Genomic DNA, 22,568 nt, shown 5'->3' on the forward strand with positions numbered 1-22,568 from the left:
TCACACAAAGTGCTTTTGATTTTTGCGAGTGCATTGTTATTCAGGGAGCTAAATATGCTTAATAACAATAAATTTAAACTAGGCACTGCAGTTTTTTTAGAGAATTTGAAGTTTTTATGTGTGAAACTAGATTAGCCTGGCAGTAAAGCTGCAGAGGCCACCAGCCAGCAGGCTAGTGTGTTAGATATGTTTAGTACTTGAGTTAAATTTGAATCCAAGCTAATTAATCTAAATTGTGTGCTTTTGAAAGTAACATAATGTTTCGTAGTTTAGAGACATCGCTAGTCCTAATGTGATAATGGGCAGAAAGTGTTGCGTTACTGGATGCAGATCTGGTTACGATGGAAATAAACAAATTTTGATGTATCACTTACCCAAGGATAGTGAAGAGAGAGAGAGCACTCTTACTGGAATTGCATCAGAAGTTAATAATATGCAAGGTTTTAACTTAAAAACTATTTTAGATACATTGCAGAGTCGCCAGAAACAAATAGCCTACGGTATGGTATTTCTTTTGATAAACGAAATATAGGCCTATCTCAAGCCTAGTATGTCTTACCACGGAAGAAACATTTTTTGGAAAGCTCAATATTATTCTAAACAATTAACAACCACTGTTCTAGCAGTTATGGTTAAGTATTTTTTGGCCATCATCATCATAATCCATCGTCGGTTTGTTCCCCACTAGTGGGGGTGGCCGATTGTTTCCGCGCAGCAATTGTTTTTATCCCTTTTCTCCATTTCACCCGGATAACATCAATTTATTATAAAATAACATCAAATAATTAACCCCCTGTTAGATCAGTGGTTGCCCGCCCGACTGAAGATCAAGCAGCGCTGGTTCGATTCTGGGGATGTACGCTTGAGCAACGCATTTCAGGACTGGTTTGGTTTTTTAATCTTTATCCTCGGACTAACAAAGACTTGATTGGTTATTTGTGGTAGTTTCGCATAGTTGTAGAAGCTTTTAATGCAGTGCCGGTTACCGAGATTGGCAAAGTAAAGTCTCCTACTGTAGCCGGGAAATGTAGTGGAGAGTAGTCGTTATATGGAGAGTGGTCGTTATAATGCGTTGTGCACACTCCGAGAGTCAAACCAAGGCCGCTTGATCTTGAAGCTTCTTCGTTCACACAGTCACGCGCTAACCTACTGAGCTATTGGATGGAATAATTCCCGGAGACAGCATTTCAACAATCGGAAACTTCACTCTGTCAATTTCGGTAACCGGCCCTGCGTCAAAAGCCTCTACAAGTATGTGAAACTACCAGCAGTAAGCTATCAAGGCTATGTCAGTCCAAATATCAAGATTCAAAACCAAACCAATAACATCTTTCAAACGTGGATCCTTGTTTTTGAGGTAAATGCGATTGCTAGTTTCGATTTACAAACTGGGTGATGCACAAATGCCTCCAGCTATCGTGCCTCATTTTAATTACTAGTTGCTATTTTCGTTAGCCTACGTGTATTTTGCGAAGCAAAGCTGTGCTTTATTTTACTTGCGTCCTTTGTCCATTATCATTTGATTTGTGTCGTTTCACATTATAGTCAGGCTAGCGAGTCGCAAGTTGTTTGGTTTCGGCGGCGAGTTAATTAAGTCTTACGATATGCATTTTGTTACAGAAATTGTGATTCAATCATTTTTCTTGTTGCAGTTTTATAAAAAAATAACCATCTTAAAATCTACTTGCAGAGGAGTATTACCTCTAATTAGCCGTTGTGGGTGTTGCAGGATCTTGTCAAGTAAAAATAGGATTTATCTATTAAAAGTCGGTTCCAAATGAAAAAAAACACAATTCCACAACTCGTAGCTGGCACAATTTTTCCGCGAATACAAAACAAAACTAGTCCAAATTTAAGGCAATAACATTTGAGCTGACAACCCTTTAAATTTGTCAGGCATTGTGAAACATTTTAAAGGGTTATCGGATCATAATTTTTACTCTCACTGTAATCGGCAAAACTGGTGCAAATGGAACTGGCAACTCTGACAGCGAATACTTAGAGGTGCCACTTGCATGTTTCTGATGTAGATTTTAAAAAGGAAGTTAATTTGGCAACGCTGTTAACAAACAAACTGATTTTAGGTCACCTTCCTAGGTACAACTTATTGATATGTCAAGATTAATTATCTAATCTGGCAACACTGTCAACAAACACCTTAATTTGAGCTTCATTGAAATTATTTCATAAAAATAAATCAGTTTAAATAAACAAGCAATTTGTTGTTGTATTTTTAACTCAACCAAACAAACTCACCGGATGACATAATTTTATTACAAACATCAACAAATAAATAAAAACATCAGCAATCCTTGTGCGTGACGTAATCGCGGATGCCAACCTGGAACTTCAACTCCTATAAAAGACAAAGCGAATAATTGACGTTGATTCAATGTTGACACAATTAATTGTTATAACGTTGATGCAATGTAAACAACTCTCACTTTATTGTCCGATTGATTCAATGCTTCTTGTAGCTTGGATCTTTCTTCTTTATTCGGATCTCTCCTCCCCCAATCTCCGTCATTGAAGGATTGCCACATCACAACTTCTTCCTCAACCTTGCGTAACACCTCGATGACGTCATTGACAGATAGAAGGTTGTCGTAGAGATACATTCGAACAATCTAAACACAAATTAATTATGATTCAACAATTAAACATAAACAATTTATTTATGTTGTGACTGTTACAATTTATTTATTTATTTGTTAACTGGAACTTACTTTGTGAAACTTGTTGAAACTCAGACGTTAAAACAAGTAATGCAACGTGGAATCAACGTAACAACTGAACATAAATCAATGCGTTGGTTATAAAAGTTAAACATGACTTACGGATCCACGCATCGATTTGATCGTCTCCTTATATGGAAGGAATTGATTGAAAGTCATTTTGCATCCGGACAGATCAAGGATTCCAACTCGTGTCGGCATCGACTTGATGAATGCCGTTACTGCATGGATGTCATTTTGAGTGTCGGTGGAGAACATCCGTATCCACCCTCCATCAAAATGACGTCCTGCTGTCGCGGTCACTTCCAAGTCGTTGCCTTCCCGCAGAATCTTTGAGATGGGGATGATTGAGCGACCATCATTGTGAGCTAATAATGCAGAAATAATATCAATCAATATTAGCTCGGCTAACCAAGTTGTAGTCTAGAGATGTTCAACCTTTTGGCCAAAGGGCCACATGCGGTTTACGAATGATTGCGCGGGCCACTTGAGTGTTCACTGCTAATTTGTAATCTTCGAAATGGCTGTCTTATCATTTCTAATTAAAGCCCTCACATCAAAATTCTATCTTAAATATGCATATTATCTTTTTTTACAATTATAAGAACAATAGACATAGGTTACCAAGGCATAGTAGTCAACAAAGTTTTTACTACACGTCAACTTTTCAATGTGAAGTTTGGCACTGTTTTTCTCTAACAACTTTGGCAATATTCGCTGAGATGCACGACGGAATGGCCCGTTTCGGCAAGTCCGATTCGGAAAGTTCCCTATTAGGAGACAGTCTTATTAGGAGAGTTCCCTATTTGGAGATTTTTTGAAAATCCAACGACGTTTATTTAGAGAATTTTGTATAATATTGTTTCTTTTGCATTCCGACAAAGAAAAATAAATTTAATTGAAAAATAAAAAGCGATTTGAACTATTAAATTAAAATGTTTGCTCACACAAAATTGACATGTATCCTGCGTCGCCGTCTGTATGCAAACTTAGAATACTGTATATTCTCAAAACTGAAGGCGGATTAACCTACAAAAACCGAAATTTTGTCCGCCCGGTCTCACCCTTCCGTCCGCCGCATTTGTCCGCCATGAAGTTCCCAGAAAAATTTACGCAAGCGGCCTTGTGATATTGTTTCATCCACCTTCTTTGCGTCATATTTATGTCATTCATCATGAAAATGTGAATGAAATAATAAATGCATTTAAATTGTCAAAATGTGTTTCTTCAGTGATTTTTGTAAAAATTACGAAATTTTTGCCTGCATTTGATTGAACAAACTTTATGCAAAAAAGAAATGGCGCGAATAGCCTATATTTAATTCTACCTCACTTTATTTTCTAAATTCATGCGGTCGCACTGAGCCGGTTTCCTGTGATTTTTCACCTTGATGAATCTCTGCGTTTATTAGGGTAAAACTTTCGAAATAGGCTAAAAGATTCTGGAAACTTGTCGCTACTGTACTTAGGCTACATGTTTTTAAATTTATGTTCTTTTTGATGTTCACTGTATTGAAGTTTTAGACTAGCTTTAGCCTACTTTTACTTACCTGCAGCAACTTTCCCGGTTTCTTTCAGCAATTCCTCAACAAATAGTTGGCTTTTTCTGCATTTTTTCATCTAAAATATAAAAACTTGTCATTAAAATTATGATTTCTAAACGTCACTTTGATAAGGTAGTAAGACTACAGTGTATGCATTTATTTTCATTCTTAACCAAATTATCAAATGTTATTAAAATATAACAAATGTTACCAAATTGCAAATGCATCTTCATAGAAGTTTGCTTCAGTAAATTTCCAGATGATTTACTGGTGAATATTCCGCATTTTATGATTAGCTCTAATGGGCCTCAACAATGCCGAACATGTTTGTATGACATACGGCTGCAAAACTGTCAGCTCGAATCTTCATTTGGTTAAGCGTCGACTAAGTGTACGAAGTAACTGCAAGATCAAACAAAGCTGGTTCGACTCTCGTGGTGTGCGCTTAAGCAACGCGTTTCAAGGACAGCCAGCCATTCAATGGTACTAAGTGGATGCAACACTTGACAAACAACAGTTTCTGTCAAACTTGGTGACCGGGCGGCAACTTTCTAAAAGGCACCATTAAAAAATCCTCTGCGTAATGGTTTGACCAATCAGAGCGGTGCTGAAAACACAAATAATAGCTGAATTAAATCATATTGGTTTGCTATCGGCTGACTTGGCGCAGAGGGTTAGGGCGATGGTAGTCATTTCATTGACGTAGGTTTGATTCCCGCCATTGCTCTTTTTTTTCTTCTGTAATTACCAAAGTTCAAAGCAAAAATCAACTCTCTCGGTATAAGGGATTTGTTTATGGTACCTTTTGGAAAGTTGCGACCGGGCATGCATCAGTGGTTCAAATCCTCTACTTTTTGTCGAAACTGCCAGGATTAAGTTTTCAAAGAAGCTTTCTCAGTTCGCGGATAAAGATTCCACAATCTCTCAATTAAATCCTATCATGCGACCTTCGAGATGATTCGAATATATTATATTTGCAATCTATGTTTGACGCTGGGTGTAATCATAATGTTTGGTTTATTACTTCGACTTTAAATAATTACGTTTGGTTTGTTGCTTTTTGTCACTGTCGCAAACCGCTTTACAGTCGATGATCTGTAGTGATTTTCATGGCGTCAGCACTACCTGGCTACTCACTTTGGAACAGCAAGCATTGCGTTTTACTAACCATACCCGTGTAGCCTCAACACTAGCCTTCAAGACTTTTCCAAAAACATGTGTTTTTCGGCAGTTGAATGTAGCAAGAATTGGCAGCAATACACACGTGTTTCGCACATTAGTCTGAGCTCATCAGTATCGCACCATTAATTCATGCTACATAGTTCTCAACCGCTGCTTTTGTCAGTCGATTGAATCCTTTAACAAACTTCATTTATAACAAATATGTAATTTAACTTCACCAGGAACGGACCTCACAATAATTACAATTTCATGCACACAGTGACCATTATCTAGGGTCGATATTCCTACTTGAAGCAATTTGTGAAGACAAAGTTGATTGCTTCAGTGCTAACATAGATTCCACTGAAGAACCTTGATTCATTGCAGTTCTCGATTGGTCTGTAAAATTGAAACACGATGTTGAGAAAACAGCATGAATAAATTTCTTGCTTTTAATGTAATGTTAGTGATCATATGGGCTACAACCATGGCTTACAACCCATCCTCCACTGTGAAATGCACTTTTTGAATTTTGTTAACTGCAGCGCTCGTTAGATCTATAGATTTAAAAAAATGTATTGCTGTTGGTGCCATAATTATTATATAAAACGACATCAAGTCTCAAGGTTTTATTGGTCAATTAAAATTTGTTTAATGAAGATAAATTAATGCAATGATTTTTTCTCATAAAGTTGATAAATCATATCTTAACTTACTATAATGAAAGAAGCGCAATGATATAATTTGAGTTAGCTTTATAATGAATAGTCTGCAGATAAATCACAAACTTACCTTTGTTTATGATCGGATCCAAAAGAAGTCCGGCCGTAAAATGGACAACCACAGACCAGTGGCCGTTCAGTAAGTTATTTTGAAAGAATAATTTAAAATCAAGTAATGACATTTCACGACAGATGTATAAAGCACTAAAGTACTTTCGAACTTTATGAGATAAACTGATGACTTTTTATACTGTACCTTTATGTTTCATATTTTAGTAAAAAAATTAGGTTTAGAAGTATGTTTGAAATATTCAGAAAAAAATTCGTTTTGTGACACAGCTTTGAAACATTTCTTTTCGGTGCAAAAATATTTATCATGATTTCGTTTTGTTTCGTTTTAAATTATATTTTTTTGTGAAAGATTCTGGTTTGAACGAAAATGTTTTAAACAGCCAATTTGGAAATTAAATTTTGTTTGGAAAAAATTGTAAAAGTATTAAAATAAAGTATAATATTTTTGTTATATTCAAAATATTTATAATATTTATTTAATATTTAATTTATTTATAATATTTAAAGTATAAATTTGTATAATATTTCTGCTAGATTTAAAACATTTTGAGTGAAGTTTTATTCCAAGTTTCAGTCGCTTTGTTTTAATCCTGTAATAGCCTGTTTGAAATTCAATCATTTAGCGTATCCATAAAACCTGATTAACAATTTTGTTGCTGATATTCATTGACGTTTGTTTTTACTAAATGAACAGAATGCAAAGCTATGTAGTCTTACTTTGTAATGTAAAATATCTACATTCTTATTGCAACAAACAAGTGACGTTATTATGTTTTGTGTTCTTCCAACCTCGTGATCAAATTAACTATTAACTATTTGTTATAACATTTTAATGCATCTTCGAGTTTCGTTTTTACAAAGATTAATAGCTGATTTGTTTGCATAGCTTGCCATGGTTACAGTTGATGATGAAGCTTGATTCACTGACAATTAAAATTAATAATACAACTTTTCAATTGAAATATGGCAGCATGGCAACAATTTGCAAACTCTCAATGTCTATCATCATTAAGCTCAATGCTCTGATGATTTAACAACCGAGAAATTATTACCATAATTATGGAAACTATTTCAATCAAATATATACCGGACAAACCTTCATCTCCAGATGGAACACAACTTTGCTCTGGAAAATTGTAGATCGTTGTATGAAACTGCCCCTTGTCAACATGTTTGACCACTTGATCAACATGTTGATGATGATGATATTGCCGCTGATCAACCTGGACCACTTGTTGATACTGCCGCTGATCAACCTGGACCACTCTTTGATCAACATGCTGATGAACAGTTGTAGAAAACTGTCGGTTGTCCTGGTAAGTCAGTTGTTGCTGAGCTTGTCCTGTAAGAAAACTTATAAAATATTGTTTTGACAATTAAAATGTGAGCCTTGAATTTAACGTAAGAAGACGTCGATGACGTGATGTCGGGATCATGGCGGTTGTAAGTTTTGTTCTTATTCACTAAAATAAAGCAACATATTTTAAATGGTAAAAATGCGTAAAAGACAATGCTATCAAAGTCATCAACATGTTAAAGTAGCGTTTCTCAAAGTGGGCGAAATCGCCCCCCTGGGGTCAATTTCGGGCGCCAGGGGTGGGAAAAATCATAGGGCGCGATTGGGGTCGAAAACACTCGAAGGGGGCGAATTTATCAAACCGCAAATAACAGTCCAAGGTGCTTATAACAGTCCAACGCGCAAATCATTTACTGCAAACAGATGAATTCAGCTTGACCGACAATGTATCGCTGCTGCTGCTTGAATATGTGCATTTTGTTCATAAAATGAGAACAAGAAGAAATGATTTTTGCGCTCAGTCTTCCTACAGATATTCGGGCATCAAGCATCTTTATTCTTTAATGCAGTGAAAACTTCTACGAAGAGAAGGGGATTCCACTGAAGAATATTCTACAATGCGCAACTGATGGTACTCCGGCAATGGTTGGAAAGCATCGAGGGTTCATTGCACTGATGAAAAGAGAAATTCCTGGACTTATAGCAATACATTGTGTAATTCGCCATCAGCATTTGGTTGCCCGTATAATCTCAGTCCTGAACTGCATGAATCACTGAATATTGTGGTAAAATGCGTCAACAAGATAAAAGCGCATGCTCTCAACGACAAATTATTTCATTCACTTTGTTGCCAAAATAATGAACAATTTGAACGTTTTTTATTGCATACCGTGGTAAGATGGCTTTCAAAAGGTGCTTGTTTGAGCCGCTTTTATGCCCTTTTTGTTTCAGTTATCGAATTCCTATCAAGCACTGACGCGACATTAGCTAAAGATGTGATACCCTTAAAGAATGACATCACTTATTTGGCAGATATTTTCAATGTCATAAACGAAGTAAACAAAAAGCTTCAGGCAGAAATTATAACTCTCATTAAGTGCAAAAGCGTGATTACCTCATTCATTGCAAAGCTATCTTTATTCAAACAAAATTTGGGTCAAAATGTCCTCAATTACCCAATTTGAGCGAGATTGTTATTTCAAAAGAACAACGGCAAAAATACTGCTCACATTTAAACAAGTTTCATAAAGACATGAAACTTCGCTTTGCAGATCTCGTGGACCTCCATGTTCCAAACTGGGTAGTACAACCATTTTCTACCGAACCCACAGACATAGAAGTGGAACTTCACGAACAGTTCATTGATATGCAAAGAGATTATGAGTCAAGAGTGAAATTCAGAAATGATTGATGCGATTTGTTTTGGTGCCAGGTTGCTGGCAAATATGTTTATAGTTTAGAGAAGTCAAGTGCAAATTTGCTGTGAGAATTAAATCGAAAGTTAAGCTCCACCAAAGTGTGATTGTCTAAAAGGTACATTAAAGTGCATTGATAACCAAGTATATTACAATTATTACATCATGTACGAAAACCAAATCAAAATCGTGTCACTTGTAGCAATCTACGCAGAGCAAAGCTAGTCCAACTTAGCAAAGGTAAGCACGAAAACTCATCCATGTGACGTCACAACCAAACAAAGCAAACGTCACTGTATGTTCAGGTTTATTATGTTGGGTCGATAGTGTTGGTCACAAGAGTAGGAGCTTAATGCCTACCTACAATTCCTTCTTCTTCTTGTCACAACAACAACTTGCAATATTTTGTTTATTTTCATTTATTGAGTGTGAAGTGGGAATTAAAACCATAATTTTTGTGCACACTTTTGAACTTCAAAACGATTGAACTCAAATTCAAAGTAGCCTACACACATCTCGTAAAGGCGTCTTGGCATCCTCTTTCGCTTGTCTTACCAATTCTGAATTAAGCACAAACAGGTAAGTGGTCTCTCCACACCAGAGCCGGATTTAGAGAAAAAAGGTCCTAGGCTATTCTCCTTATGTGGCTTTCTACCCCAACAGCGATAGAGACGAATATTTAAAACAAAGGATAGGCTACATCTCTGATTTCAAACACACAACATAGTGATTATATAGTGAATCAATAATGGAGAAATATCAACAATCAACACACCTGTTAAAATTAACCATTTGAAAATAACCAAATTTGTAATTTAATCTGCTAATATTTTGCAAAATATTACTTTAAAATAGTAAAAGTTAATCAAGCAAAACAATTGTACATTGATGTTATGTTCTGCAAAGAAATACTGAACTCACAAATTTTATATTGCCTGTGCTCAGTGGCGTACGCAGGATTTTCTCAAGGGGCGGCCATTGAAAATGCTTTTGAATCGAAACGAAAAAAATTGGTAAGTAGATTGGATTTGGGTAGGTGGATTCAGTAGCGTAGCCAGGAATTTTGAAGGGGGGGGTTTGATGGTCGGCGGGCGAAGCCCGATGGCGTATTCGAGACGACAATCATCGGTGGGGGGTCTGGAGGGTCTCCCCCAGAAATTTTTGAAAAATTACTTTGAGTTTGGTGCATTCTGAGAGCATTTTCAACAAAAATGTGGGTATGAATATTCCTGTAAAGTGGTGCTGTCCGGTGGCATAGCAAAAGAATAAGATCATGTTTTCTTCGGCATTTTTGGGAAATAAAGTTAAGTCTCTATGTTTTCTTGTTGCTAATTCCTGGCTGAGATATTTGAATGTTTGGTATTGGCAAAACTAGCTCTTTTAATGCAGTTTTGTTTAAAATTAGACAAACTTTGTTTTAGAGACATAGGTTGATTGTTTTTTTTGCGAGATTATCACAGTTTTATTATTCATCAATTTTCTCCTTGGTTGATCCAAAAAACAATCTTATTCCGGTAAGTCACTAACTTTTATGCTTTAAAGTCCAAATTTTAGAAAATGTAATGTCATAGACGTCATAGGCTACATCTTAATGGGTGTCAGACAAAAAGCTTTGCCACTGGGTGGATTGGTATCATGGGGTAGGTGGATTGGGCCATGTATTTCGTATTGGTTTAGTCTATAAAACAACATTGTTAATTGCTTTGACAGTGCAATCCAAAACATATTAAATGCCTTAATCTACGTCGTTAACTACTAAAACATTTTAAGGGGGGGGGGGGCATGGCCCAATGCCCCCCCCCCCTGCGTAAGCTACTGCCTGTGCTGTGGTTGGTCGATTTCATCTTTATCCTCGGACTGGAAAAGCTTCTTTGAGAACTTAACCCTGGCAGTTTCGCATATACTTGTACAGGCTTTGAACCACTGAAGCAAACCCGGTCACCAAGAAGCGAATCAACGAGGCGTGACCTTGAGTCAGGAGTGTTTCCACTGAGCTAATGAGAAATGCTAACAACAAGATAGTGAAATTATAACTATAGCCTACAGCACAGTGGTTTCCAACCTTTTTAAGGTTACGGCACTTTGCAGAAGAGAAAAATGTTTTGTGGCACTCCGTCCCAGACCAACGATCTTTCACCTTAAATGCAGCAAGTTGTTGGAATAAACCTTAACCGTTTTATACCAAAGACTTTAAAATTGTTATTCACAGCTTCTCTACTTGACTTTCAGCTTTAACCCTATTCGGACTAAGCTATTTTTGTGAGGTAATGGCCTGACGTGTGGACTTATTCCATCCACACTTTCATTTGCTAATAACTTTTGATATAAAAACGTTACGAGGTTGCTTTTTTCGCAAAGTTAAAGCAAAATTATTGACAAACTGGTTAAAATTTTAAGTAATTTTAAGTACACACATACTCTACCAGTTATTTGCTATTGCTTTTTTGCTAAAAGTAGTCATTTTTTTTAAATTTTTCTGATGTCTCCGTCATAATCTCCTGAAATTGTTAATATCTTCGTAAAAGGCACACGGTCCAGTCATGCATGTAATCCGAAATGGTCAGTAGTCATGTAGGTCAGGCAGTAAATCTTGGAAGGCACAAAACAATACAAATGTTTGCTAACTTGCTTGTACAAGATGATAAAGTTTTTCAGATGACCTGTCAATTTTAGGAGTAGGGTGTCAATAACTGCTGATAACTAAAAAACTATACCACATAAAAATGTCATTTTATTATTAAAACTTGAGCCAGTAACTTTTAAGTAATCGATGAAAGTTTTAGGTATGGACGGAACCCATCCACCCGTTAGTCCGAATAGGGTTAATGCAGTGTGGAGAAAAGTAGGCAAGTTCGCTTGTTGTGCTTGCGCTTGGGAAAGGCAATCAATAATACCACCTTCAGAAATCAACAGAGTAAGAGTAACACCAGTGATGTACGCGCATACAAAAAATATTGACGCCGTCGGCGTTAACGCAAACGTTCGAAAAACCAAACGCCGTATACGTCAACGCAACTTGTAAATAAAGTTGGCGGCGTCAGCACATACACTAGCGTAAACTAATTTTGTTTGCTAGGTGCCAAACATTCACACGGTATAAACCACTCGAAACAAACAAGTTTTATTTTGAATTTCCACGAAGAAACACAAGCATCTGAAAGTGTTCATCTGACATTTTGCTGTGTTTTGGTTCCAATATGTCTTTGCCCATTGAAAACATTCTTTCAACTGCAGCGCTGGAAGGTATTGGCGTGTTGTAGCGAAAAAAAGACATTAAAAAGTATGCGTTGACGCTATGCGCTAAAAAAACGCGAAAACTTTATGGCGTAGCTTCAAGCGCAAACTATCCAAAAAAATGTGGCCGCAAGCGTTAGCGTAAACAAAAAGTTTACGCCGCAAGTATGCGGCGTATACGTACATCTCTGAGTAACACTTCAATTCGACTTGGAGATTACAAGAGTTTGATAAAAAAATAGATGTAGTAAAGTCTACTGTATTAATTACGAAGTCGGTGTAAAAGTTAACTAATCTAGGTTACTGCATGCTCTTCCTTTAGCTGACAAATTACGCAAAAAAAACTTTCCATGCACGGCATTCAGTTTACAGCTTCGAACAACCTTCTGTTCGATTAACGTAAAATAATGTAACTACAACACAAACTTTACTTTTATCGATGTTCCTACATGCTGTTCGATAATTAACGTAAAGTAATGTAACAATAACACAAACTTTACTTTTATTGATGTTCCTAATAGTCTATATGTTCCTAATGATGTCCCTAATAGGTTTAGGCCAGGGGTCACCAAACTACGACCCACGGGCCAAAACCGGCTAGCGAACTGATTTCATCCGGCCCGCCACGTGCTGCGGAAATTACTGCTGCACTACAATTCTGTACATGTGCTTCCCTTGGCATTAGCGACCGTCTTTGGCTTTGCCTTTTTGTGTAATAGAACTTCTTTGTTAAAATTGTTCGTTGATATAATTATGTTTAATTTGTACATTGTTCCACCAGACAGCCTACATGTTGGTGTTCTGTTTTTATCATTAGACCGCCACAAATGGGGACAGCCTAGGCCAAATTTGGAAAGATGTAATGTTTTTTCAAAAGCGCGATGCCCTGTAGTGTATCACAGCAGGGGATAACTTTTCTAGCAACCTTTCGATTTTCATCACAACTTTGCTATTCCACCGCTGACTTTGTTATTTGTTGTGCTCAATTCAAGTCAATGGAGATTCTAAATAATTGTATATCTTTTCGCAGTTTGCATCCGGCCGCAGTTGTTATTCTCGCAGTTTGCATCCGGCCCTCAGAGAAAAAAGTTTGGTGACCCCTGGTTTAGGCTATTGTCGCTCTGCAACAGATAAAGTTTTTAGCAACCGGATTAATTTTTAATTTTACATCAGGTTTACGACACCATTACATTATTATCTTATTCTCATTGCATTGTGCAAGAAAGAACACAATTGGTAGGGTAGCCTAGCGTTTTTAAAGTCTTCGGTTTGACCCGACCTAGAATCGATCTCAGATCTACCAGCACTATAGCCAATGGCGATAACCACTAGGTCTCTAAGCTGGTCGTCACAATCCTTTGCAAAAAACACATTGAAATTTCATTATCGGCAGCATTGAAGTTTAGGTTGATACAATGTCGTAGATACTTAGTCGTTGTCACACAACTCAAACATGTAATAAAAAATCAACGGATTACACCAATTTATTATATGACATCAAATAATTAACGCCCCGTTAGATGAATGATTACCCGCCCGAATAAAGATCAAGCGGCGTTGGTTCGAATCTTGGGATGTGCGCTTGAGCAACACATTTCAGAACTGCTTTCCATTCAGCGGCATCTAGTGGAAGGATTAATTCCCGGAAACAACATTTCAACAATCGGACACTTTGGTCTGCTCTGTCCATCTCGGTGACCGTTTTCACGTCAAAAGCCTCTACAAGTATGAGCAACTACCAGGGATAATCTATCAAGGCTTTGTCAGTCCGAAGATAAAGATTCAACATCAAACCAATAACATCTTTCAAACGTGAATCCTTGTTCAGTTGAATGCGATCATCATCAAAATCAACCCAGACCGTACCCATCTTCATCCAGTGGCTCACCCACAGAGTCTTTCATCTGGCGTAATATTCGACCTCTCGTAAGTGCAATGAAACACAAAATAACGAGGCTTAACCCTTTGCTTTTCAACGTTTTTTTGGAAGTTAACTGCTCAAGGGGGGGCCGTTTTTGGATCAAATTCAATCAGCTGTTACGTGTTATCCGCTGATGCTATTTGAACAGAAGTTGCACTGGTGTGAAAGCAAATCATTTGTATATAAGTTTGAAAAGTCATTATTTTAAAATTTTATATGTTAAACTTGATATTTCAATTTTTGCAAAGGTACCCAAAAACGACAATTTTGATTTAACTTGCCGCTATTTAATTACCGTGCTAATCCGATTTCATGCAAACTTCTGAATAACAAAGAGCTCGATCGAACGCACGAAGTGTGTGTGCGGTGTGCCGAATCATTGCATTGATTAGAATTTACGACTTGCGAGCAAATCTTATTGTAAGCTACTCACTGATTCTAAAATAGTTACAATCAAAGTAACATTGTTACACGAATTTGAAAAAAAAACAAAACTGCGTTTGTTGTCTTACATTTTTATCCTAAACTAATGCATTCCCAAACTCATGGCTAGCTTCTAGTTTTATGGAACCAAATTTCTCATAAGTAACACCTTAGCCTGCTTGAATAGCTGTTTACATCTTCGTTTGTGTATTTAGGTCTACAATTGAGTTTGTAGTATGAATATTTTTAGTAGAGAGAAGACAGTTGAACAAGTTGTTGAAATTATCTGAAATTTCTAAGTTCAAATTAGGTGCTTTTGAAATTGTGGATTTGTGTCAAGTCGCATCACAAATATCATGCAGGCCCCATCATAAGTCATTTCGCTTACGGGTGTTTATAAACATGACTCATAAATTACATCCACAAAAAATACAGCATTTATATCAACAAAGCTAAGTTCGAAGCTCACTTTTTATTGAAGATTGTGTCAATCAATTCGAAATAATGCAACAGCGAATTGCCGCCAGCGTCGAAATAATGCAACAGCGAATTGAGGAACGTGCGTAAACAAAGGAAATGTGAAATAACCCACAGTCAGCAAATCTACATAAATTTAACGTTTACAAATGTTGAATCAATGTAAAAGGACTGGATTGCTGACTGGGTCCTTATTGTTTGAAGCACTAAAAATACGCGTAATATCGACAACATCAGCAAGGCAGTGATTATGTTTCTGGCCAAAAAAAAAAAAATAACTTTTGACTTCAAAGATAAAAATGATTATAACGAAGCTTCAAAGTTTGTCGTAAAACATTTTACAGAGATACAATAAACATAATCATTTTGTGCCAGATTGTGAGAAGACTTCCTAGATTCTTTCCAACCATTTGCATGATTGCAAATTATTTTCTATAACTCTATATTGCTAAAAAATGGCTTCTTTGTTGAAACAACGTGGCTACAATTCTATAAGAAATTCTTAGGCCTACTACATTGAAGTAATGAAATTTTTTTTGTGATTTTGCTGATGACGTTTTACAATATCCGAGAAGTAAAAAATAATAATGATGAATTATTTTATAAAACCGTGGTTTGCAAGTGCTTCACAAAAAATTGTTGAGGGAAAATTTACTATTAGACGTAAAACGTTTGTAAAAGAAAATTGTCGGTTTACGTATTTATAATGTTTATTGCGCTGTTATCGAATTATAAACTGCCTGTATTGTCTACCTTTGTGGTTGCCGGCCAGCTTAGAGCAGCATGCAAACCATGCGTTTTTGGTATTTGCATCGTGTTATGATTCTCGAAAATCTCCCACAAGGTCTTTATTTTTATCGTGATATTTTTGTGCCTTGTCTGTCCTGAACTTGAAGTCATTGTGCAGCACAATCCACATCGGTTTTTAGACTCAGTCTTCATTGAAAATCTTTTGTGTGGTGCATCATTTCAAGTAGTGTCTTCCCCTAAACTGTTACACAAATCGCCCAGAACCAGAACCATCGTGTTATCTTACAGCAGTTGAGAGCCCGTTATTGTATGTGTGGAATTATTACTGTAGATGTCTGACTAAATTCATGCCAAAGTTGAGCAAATTCTGCTTTCGGGATCCTTGCCGTTATTTACGGTATTTTTTGTTGATAAGTTTGGGCAGCATTTTTCCAAGATAAATGAAGACATCGGTATTGTTCGTCACTTAGATTTAGTTTTCTCAGCATTGTTTATTCATTCTTTGATCCACTAGTTTGTCCCACTTTTGGTATAATCGGATCGTTTATAGCCTAAATGGCGGGTCTTCACAATAGCCGGCCTCTTATACATTGGCGCAACGTATTCAGATGTTGAATCAATGATGAAGAAAGCTGATTTGTTGTTTGTCTTATGTGACGCCTAACTTTATGCCTCGTCTACAGTACAAAATATTTTGTAATGTACATTGTGTACATTGTACATTTTGTTTGTAGGCCTACATTACAAAATATTTTGTAATGTAGATGAAGCATTATCATCTTTATTTTGCGCTCTTTGGAACAAAACACAGTGCACTGTGAAACAAAAATACAGGACATAACAACAAGTAGGCGACATAAATCAGTGAAGGGACGCCATCGAGTTAGCTGCTACGTGTAAATGAAGCCTATCTCATAATTTTGAGTATCTCACAATTACTGTTTGCAAAAACGCTATTTCTCCGGCTTCTCCCAAAAGCATTTGCAGTGATACATTTCCTCAATTGCAAGTTTTGTCAATGAGAGCATTTCCATAGAACGTTTATTTCGAAACCAAGTTTTCGTGTCTTTATCCAAGAGAAGATTTCTTATTGTAACGTTTTTTATTCGTCAATGAATATTATCTGCTTGAAACAACTGTTTTGAATAGTTTGTGGCCTCCATAGTCTACTATTTTGATCGTGGATTGCTATTCTTCTTTGTAGAGCTGATAACGCAAAAAACGTTTGCTATTATTGTTTCTAATTAACAGCTTTGCGATCACTGGCTTTTCTTTGTAGCATAAGAAATAACGCGCTTTGTATTATTGAGGTCAAACCAAACAAAAGAAAGCAAGAGAATGCTTCTCTCTGCTCGCGCATATCGATGCACGAAGCAATTATGAGCTTATGGCTTGTCATCGCAATGTAATCCATTTCACGCTTTGCTGGAAGTTAGCTAGAAATAGCAAAAATTCACCAAAATCTTGAATTTACAAGAAAACTACACAACTTTTAGCATCAAATTTAATATCATCAGATCCGCCTGGCAATTTTAGGAAAAGTCAAGAAAAACCAAGTGCATGGCGTTACTGTGCTTCAAATAATTAAAGGAAATATGAGGGGGGGGCCAAATCCGGCCTCCCTTTGAGGAGCAAAGTGTTAAAGAAGCCTAGAAACACAGAATACTTCAACCCTTTGCTAACAACACATTAAAATTTCATTATGGGCAGCGTTGAACTTTACATTGATACTTCGTCGTCTGTCGTTGATATAATAAATCAATAACATCTTTCAAACGTGGATGTTTGTTCTCGAGGTGATTGCGATCATCGTCAAAGTCAACCCAGGTCATATCCATCTTTAACCAGTGACTCACCCACAGGGTCTTTCAGCTGGTGTAATATTCGAGCACTCGTAAGTGTAGTTTCGCCATACGAACTGGAAGTTGCGCAAATGCATTCAGCTATCTGTGCATTATGTTACTTGTGTCGTTTCACTTTATAGCCAGACTAGTGAGCCGCAATTCGTTTGGTTCTGGTGGCGAGTTTAAGTCTTACGATGTGTGTTTTGTTACAGGAATTGTAATTCAATCATTTTTTTGTTTGTTACACATGTAGAAAAAATAACCGTCTTTGTTTGTTCTTAAAATCAACTTGCAAGGGAAAGATACTACTTCTAAATACCCATTGTCAGTGTTGCAGGATGTGTTGAAGTAAAATTAGTATTTATTTATTATTATAAGTCGATTTCAAATGAAAAAAAAACAAACAATAAACTACCAAAACTCGTAGCTGGCATAATTTTCCCTACTTTGCAACTACGAAGCAAAAGTTGCCCAATTTTGAGGCAAAAGTGGCAACTTTTCAAACTTATTAACCATTGTCGGCACTTTTAGGGGTTGGCAAACATTTGAAATGGTTGTCAAGTCATAATGATTCCACTCACCTTAATCAGCAACCCTGACAATAAATATTTTGGTATACCCTTGGTGGTATTGCGCTACTTTTGTTATGGGATTATAATGTTACATTTACTGTAACCCAAACTTTAATCAGCAAAAGTATTCCGAAACGGAATTGGCAACCCTGACAATGGTTATTCAGAGTTAACACCTGCTGGTTTCTGATTTAATAAAAAGTAATTTAACCTGGCAACACTGTGTAAAATTCAATATTAAAATTTTAAAAATAATTATCTAATCTGGCAACACTTTTAATAAATAATTTAATATTTATTGAAATTATTTCATAAAAATTAATAAGTTAAATAAACAAACTTACTTTTGTTGATGTTTATCGACCTCAAGTTGAAGAACATAAACAAACCTTGGTTTGATAATATTATAAATATTTTGTTGATGTTACGTCACCTGATGTAAACAAGCAGTTTGTTGTTGTATTTTTAACTCAACCAAACAAAATCACTGGATGAGATAATTTTATTATAAATATTAACAAATAAATAAAAACATCAACAATCCTTGTGCTTGAGGGGACGACTATTGTCAACCTGGATCTTCAACTTCTGTAAAAGACAAAGCGAATAATTGACGTTGATTTAATGTTGACACAATTAATTGTTATAACGTTGATACAACGTAAACAACTCTCACTTTATTGTCCAACCGATCCAATGCTTCTTGTAGCTTGGATCTTTCCTCCATGTTCGGAGATCTCCACCACCCATATCCATTATCGAGGGAATCCCACATCACAACTCCCTCCTCAATCTTGCGCAACACCTCGATAACGTCATCGACATATAGGAGGTTGCCATCGAGAACCATTAGAACAATCTAAACACAAATTAATTATGACGCAACAAATAAACTCAAACAATTTATTTATGTTGTGACTTTTTGTTTATTTATTTTATGTTTACAAAAATTGTTAGAAAATGATTAAAATTGGAATCTCGAACTTACTTTGTGAAACTTGTTGAAACTGAGACGTTAAAACAACGTAATGCGCCGTTGAATCAACGTAACAAATGACCATGAATCAATGTGTTGGTTATAAAAGTTAAACATGACTCACGGATCCAGGCATCGATTTGATCGCTTCCTTCCATGGAAGGAATTGATTGGAATTCATTCTGCATTCGGACAGATCAAGGATTTCAAGTCGCGTCGGCATCGACTTGAGGAATGACGTCACCGCATGGATGTCATTCTGAGTGTCGGAGGATTCCATTTGTATCCTCCCTCCATCAAAATGACGTCCTGCTGTGACGGTCGCTTCCAAGTCGTTGCCTTCCCTCAGGATCTTTGAGATGGCGATGATGGAACGATCATCATTGTGATCTAATAATGCAGGAATAATATCAATTCATATCAGCTCGGCTAACCAGGTTGTAGTGTAAAACCACAGTTTGGTTCTAACCATAAAATAATCAAACATTGAATCCAAGTTGTTTTCTAAAGATCAAAACATTATTCATTTATCTCTCATACAAAAATATAAACAAATTATTTTGAACAAAACTTTCAGGTTTGAGTAAAAGTTCTAATTTGAAAATAACCTGAGTACTTTTGGGCAGGGTTGCCAGATACTCAAGCTATAGTAAGACCAAATTCATTATAAAATAAGGCCAAAAAAAGGCCAAATTTTTTATTTACTTCTAAGGCTAAATAAATGCTAACAACTTAATTGAAATATTTTTTTGAAAATGCCATTTTACGATTAAATATGACAGACAATAATTTAGCACTGTCAGAGCATAATGACCGGTTCGTTTGCATAATTTGATTAATGAAAAATTACTGTAGTAGCAGATAAACTAGAAACCATTATTGCTTCAATTCATGAACAGTGCTATTCGGAACATCTAGCTAAGCAATAAGCATGAATTTGTCTTATTGAGTATCATAGGCGTCCGGACATAGGGGCAAATGGGGTCAGCTGACCCCCCCTGGAAAATTGTTGGATGAAAAATGAAAAAGCGAGAACAAGCAAAAATAGGCATGAATTCAATGAAGCTGTTCGTAACATTGAATCATACAGAAAAGAACAATCAGCCACCAATTTAGTTCATCAGTTCTTGAATAAAAAGTGAAGTCGACGGGGGTCTTTGCCGAATTTTTCGATGACTTTTTGGATGAACGAATTTTTGTCCGAGTTTATTCGGCTTCTGTTGACCCTCATCATACACAGCCCAGATAGCCTGTCGTCAGACATGGTTGATCTGAGCCATGTTTTGACCCGCCTCATTGTGCTGAATGATCTTTCTACCGTACAAGTTGTGGCGGGGAGGGTCAGTAATGTTATCATCGCTTGATGTACAGCTGGAAAAAGTTCGATATTTTTCACCAAGTCCACACATTCCAATTCTTCCTGGTCTTCAAACTGAGGAAATTTTTCTTTTATGGTTATGTCATACCACGACATGGCGTCCTGCTGAAAATTGTCAAAGTTGTAGAATTGGTGTATGGTTTTGACCAGGGATTTGTAGTCTGAACGGTAAAACTCCTCCATCTGCGCTGGATGCAGTCGGTATAACATGAATGCCGGCATGTTCGTCTCTGAGAAGCGGCTTTTCAGAGACTGGATTAAAGAGTCCATGTAAGGAACGTAAATGAAGCGGCGATAGTATTCCTCACTGGTGCCACCAGTATTTGCTCTGAATACTTGACGGACACATTGCCGTGGGACAGATATGGTGCCACCAGTATTTGCTCTGAATACTTGACGGACACATTGCCGTGGGACAGATATGGTGACACCGATTTCTTCGGCTGCTGACTTCAATGCCGCTGTATAAATGTTTTCTGTAAAAAGTGTTTCTGCATTTTGCCGATGATCACAAAACATTGATACGAGTTTGCCAATGTGCTTCTTGACACCTAACATGTTCAGTTGGACTGCCTTGAAGGGCTTGGGTGACAGGCTCCAAAACCTATAGCGTTACTACAAAAGTAGCGGTTCCAGAAGCGGTCCGCAGCTGGTGTGCGGTCTGCCGTCCCTTTGCATTCGATTCGTGCTGCGCTAAATTCTCCAACTGCCTGTGAATTTCGGTGAAATTTTCCGCAAAGAGTCTTATACTTTTATATTTCGCGCTTCACCTCGTTTCACATAACAATGGCGTGTTTGGTATTAGGCATCTTCGTTTCGGGCTCTCTCTAAAAAAATTATTATAGCCTTCACTGTTCCAATAGTGTTCCGTACATCCGAAACTGCATTCAGATTGTTGACCACGAGGTTAAGGCGATGAGCTGAACAGTGGACAAATACTGCCAACGGATACTCGCTTCTAATACATGCCTGCGTACTCCATTTTCTTTGCCTGCCATAGTGGAGCATCCATCGTATCCTTGACCACGTAGTTTATTTAAATTTAGATCGTACTTATTACACTGATTTATTATTGTCCCTGCAATCGTTTCTGCGTCCATTTCGTTCAGTGACGCAAAACCAAGAAACTCTTCTCGAATGACGAGATTTTTTTCGTCGAAAAACCTCACTCCATTAGCCAGTTGCTCTTTTCCTGAATTGTCAGCGGTCTCATCCGCTAAGATTGAGAAACCAACGGAATTGTTTGCTTCAGTAACAATTTCATCTCTAAACCGTTTCTTCACACAAACTTATCATCTCGTTTTGTATACGAGCCGATGTATACTTAGCATTGTCACTTGCGTGCTCCATGTGATCTTTCAAAGTTCCATCACCAGGTTCAATTCTAAAACTTAATAAATCATTCAGATTACCAGACTTGGAATCCTTGACGGTGAAAGTGAACCCACCTTGACCCTCCCTAACCGAAAACCTGCGGACGCCCATGTTGAGTATATGTACCAGGGATGTCTACAACTACAGAATTGGAAACTATTTTCAGTACTATACATGACTACAGAAGAATTATTAAAATAAAACACTGTTTGTATCAGCTAAAGAATGTATAAAATTCAATTTTGCAATAACAATATAAAATATAGCCTTCACTCACATCAAAACTTATTTGATGTATAGAAGTTTAAAACCGCGAATCTAAAAAATCAAAAATAAACGAATGCAAAGATTCCCTGTCGTTCTGTAGCATCTTGCGTATTGCAAACCGAATCAGAAGTAAACGTGGAGTGTTCAACAATCAGTGAAATGTGTTGTCGTAGGCTTTTATAATAAACTTATTCACAGACCAACCCAGTACGAAATCAATACGTTTAAGATTTCATAAGAACTAAAACTAATACTCGGTTTTGAAATTATTTAACAGCAAACAAAATACGACAATATTGCACAAATGGAATGCAAACACATCACATTAACAAACAAGGCAAGTGTATACTTTACGGTTTACGGCGGGTGCAACTTAATAGAACCGCCCTGTCCACCGCTAACACATT

At 36.8% G+C, this 22,568-nt stretch overlaps 2 protein-coding genes across 2 annotated transcripts in view; both read right to left on the reverse strand.

Annotated features, from left to right (window-relative positions):
• LOC145764717 (uncharacterized) overlaps positions 1-5,759 on the reverse strand; it is a 99,291-nt gene extending 93,532 nt beyond the window's left edge. The window contains exon 1 of the mRNA XM_082576377.1: positions 5,749-5,759. The gene's annotated coding sequence lies outside the window, so the exon portion shown is untranslated. The remainder of the gene's footprint in view (positions 1-5,748) is intronic.
• LOC145765718 (uncharacterized) overlaps positions 1-22,568 on the reverse strand; it is a 1,283,504-nt gene that overhangs the window by 289,059 nt on the left and 971,877 nt on the right. The window lies entirely within an intron of this gene.

Source organism: Aplidium turbinatum, chromosome 2 (assembly GCF_918807975.1).
Source record: "Aplidium turbinatum chromosome 2, kaAplTurb1.1, whole genome shotgun sequence".
In the NCBI taxonomy this organism is placed as follows: domain Eukaryota; kingdom Metazoa; phylum Chordata; class Ascidiacea; order Aplousobranchia; family Polyclinidae; genus Aplidium; species Aplidium turbinatum.